The following is a 3,645-nucleotide window of genomic DNA, read 5'->3' on the forward strand; positions in this document are numbered from 1 at the left end:
GGAAGTCAGTGCTCAGTGTTCCTAGAACATGACAGAAAAGGGTCAGTCCAGGGGACTTCAAAGTTTTCCTAGATGTCTAAATGCTGCCTTCTAACATCGAGTTGATTTTTGGTTTGAAACCTGGTGTCTTGATGGAGCATACTGGCCACAGGCAGGAGCCAGATGCGATGGTAAGCAGAGCTCCTGGGTCAGCAGCTGTTATGTGCTGGGAGCACGTCGCGTCATAAATTTAAGTGCTCAGAACTTAGGTGGAAATGTCCCATATTTAGGTTGTGAGCTTTTCCTTAGCTGCAGGAAGCAAGGCAAAGGCATGTAGGCATTTCCTGGCCGCTGACTTTAACACTTTTATACAGAGCTTCTGGATGGGAAAAACTTTATAGGAGGCTTATGTTCTTTGTTTTTCCTAAGCAAAATGCAAAGCTCTTCCCCATGCAAGGAGTCACACTGACTGTGAATCAGGAATTTCTTGTGGGAAACAGCCTGCAGCAGCTTTTTTTCATCCCCAGAAGAGATGCAGCAGCAGGTTTCTGTGAGCTGGCTGCTCTCAGGGTGACTGGAGGGCCATGGCAGCAGACTGCACAGCTCTCACTGTCACCATTCAGCAGTTCTGGGTTGCTTCCCACATTCCACAGAGCAGGATAAGACCAGAACTGCAGACAGAGCCCTTGTCTACTTCCCTGTTTTTTAGGGTTTTAAGCCTTAAGCAATTTCTACCTCCATATCTGTAGATTAAAAAGTTCCTTTGTAAAATAGAAGTAGCTAAAAGGATTTACTCTAAAGTACCTACAGGTTAGGTGTACACTTAGGAAGGATGTTGCTGGATGACCCTTTGATGACCCATCCTTCTGGCCATCTCATAACCCTCCACAATCAGGTGTTCCCAGCTTGAAGGATGTCCAAATGTCTATCAGGTGTGTGAAAGGCCTCATTTAAAAAGGGAAGAAAATGGAATGTGCACAGACCTGAACTGCAACATTGCTCAAACTTCATGTGAAAACACAAGGAACACTAGGGTCTCAGAGCACTTTCTCACCAGATTTGAGGGAGTGGCCTTCAGGGAAGCTCTTCCTTCAGACTTCTTACTTCCTTGTCCATAGCCAAGAGAGGCTGCCTTGCAGCTCCCCCCATTCCTGTTGCCTGAAGTTCTCAGCAGGCTCCCACAAAGGCCACTCATACGTGCCTGGCTGGGCACCTTGGTACTCTTGCACACCCTCCTTTGGGAGAACCTTAACTTGATCCCTTCAACTGCACAGCTGTTGTTCCTTTTACCGACCAAGGGCGCTGGGAGCTGGAGGAGTGTGGACTAGAGAGACTGGGAAATGGGGAAGGACAGAGATGAGACAACAGATGGAGGAGTGAATCACCACTAGAGGCTCTCCACATTGTCCTGTGTGTCTGGTGACATATCTTGCCCATGCCTGGAAAAGCTTCTTGGCTGAAAGTTATATAGGAAGATAAAAATACAAGAGAGCTTAGCTTTAAAATACTGCCAAGAGGAGAGGAAGAAGAGGTTGACTTACAGATTACCTGTGGATGTTTTGGTGGGTGAGAGTGAATTTACTTACTTTCTAGGCTCAGAGATGCATGATATGGTAGTGAATATATTCCTTAGATAAAACGGAATGTGAAGGACTTGGATTAAAAAAATGCAGCCTGATGGATGAGTGCTAGAGACCAGGACAAAAGTCAAACAAGACAGAAATAAGCCAGTAAGCTGGAGAAAACAGCCTGCCAGGTCTCTTGCTTAGAACGTGCCACAGGATGGAAATTAGGCCCTGAAGTATAAATGTGAGACCCTCCAAGTGTCCTTTTCAGAGCACTCCTGGATCAGGGCCTGAACACGAGCCCAGCTCTGCTGAACTGGAGTAGCTGTGAAATGGAATTGCACAGATCCAGTGGAGAAGGTCCCTGCAGGGAGCTGTCCATCCCACTCTGACCCCGGGGGATGGCAGGAGTACCGTGGCTTCATGCCAGCCCTTCCTGTGCCACCATCTGCATTTCTCCCGCCACCAACTTTTTTAGAAAATTTTCAGGAATTTCTTTTCAAAACCATGTCTATACAACCTGACCCTGCTCACTCATGAGAGCCCTATTTGTGCGCTCTCTGCCCCTGCTCTTTCCTTCTTCACGCTGTGACCAGTGCAGTTCCAACTTCAGCCTCAGTTTCTTCACTTCCTTCTTCTAAAGAGCTGAAATAATGCTGTACTTCACCATGCTTGTCCATAGACAACTCAGAAAAAAACATGTTTAAAGTGTCTCAGAGGCCCTGTGTGATTGGGAGAGATACAAAACATTTCAGCAGCAGCATAAAAAATTAATTTGGACAACTTCAATGGGAAGAGTAAGGATATGCCTTGAAAGATAATCCCGGTGACATCTTTCTGCAATGGAATCAATGTAAATGAAAGGGTTTAAAATTCAATATCCAGGTTTTCTGGATTTAATATAAACTGTGAGAAGTCTCTAATTGTTCAGCAAAGCCAAAATAGATTCTCCCTTCTGTATCTCAGACACTCATTTTAAACTGCATACTGAAAAAAACCCTCTAAATTAATTTTGAGTTAATATATTAAGGAAGTTATTAAGACACTTTTAAATGACTGTTCCCTTTATAAAACCCCAAACTGAACAGACCAACAAAAGAATTAAATAACAAAAATCCCCCCCCAAACAAACCCAGACAAAAGAATTGTTCCAGCTATTTCCTTTTGCCTTTCTCTTGGCTTAGACAAGGTGTCTCTCAAGTTCCACTCTGACTCATGGGTCCCCAGATTTCTATCCTGGTTTCCAGCATCAATGATTTCCATTTATCCCTCATTTCAGAGAACCTTGGTGCTTAAGTTGTTTCTCAAACTCCTGGCAGGGCATCCAGCTTCACAATCCCGGCACTTGAGTGCTGCAAAAAAACTTCAGAGCTGCATTGATCCTGCAGATCACCTGTAACAAATGTGAGATTTATTTAGTACTGAAATACACCTGCCAGTGATGGCTGAGGGCTGTGTTTCACCCTACTGATGCTGTACAAGGGGTGTCAGGGATGCATGGGGCAAGGGAGAGCAGTGGTGGTTTGGGAGCCTTTGAAGGGAACAGATTTCAGGCTGTGTTTTCCAAACTTTCTAGCAAGGGAAAGGGAATATGGTGTGATAATACTTAGCAGTCTTGCAAGGAAAATTAGCAATTGACTTTTAAAATACTTCCATTAAGAAGAGCCCACAACCCTTGAATGTTATCCTTACTTACACATAAGGAGCTGAGCCGTAAGGAGATGACGGGACTCCCTGGAGATAAGTAAGCACATTTTATAACGTGAGAGGGGATGGGGAGCGCTGGAATGAAGCAGCAGGGGAGGTGGGGTTTTGGGGGTGGATCAAAGTGTTAAAGTGGAACATTTGCAGTTGCCATTTCCCGCATGGATGGTGCTGAGAATTGCATTGCAGCGAAGAGGCTCCAATGCTGCCTCAGACCATATCCTAGAAAACAGGAGGATAATCTCCTCATGAGCAGCCAGGCCTTCTGACTGAGCAGGGAGAGCCATACCCAGTGTAAGACTTCAACAGACCCTTCGTGACTCCAACCCTAAGTGATGTTTTTGAAAAAGAGTCAGAAAGGTGCCTCTTCCACACACAACACTTCAGTACTCTCATC

Source organism: Vidua macroura, chromosome 1, assembly GCF_024509145.1.
Source record: "Vidua macroura isolate BioBank_ID:100142 chromosome 1, ASM2450914v1, whole genome shotgun sequence".
Classification (NCBI taxonomy): Eukaryota; Metazoa; Chordata; class Aves; order Passeriformes; family Viduidae; genus Vidua; species Vidua macroura.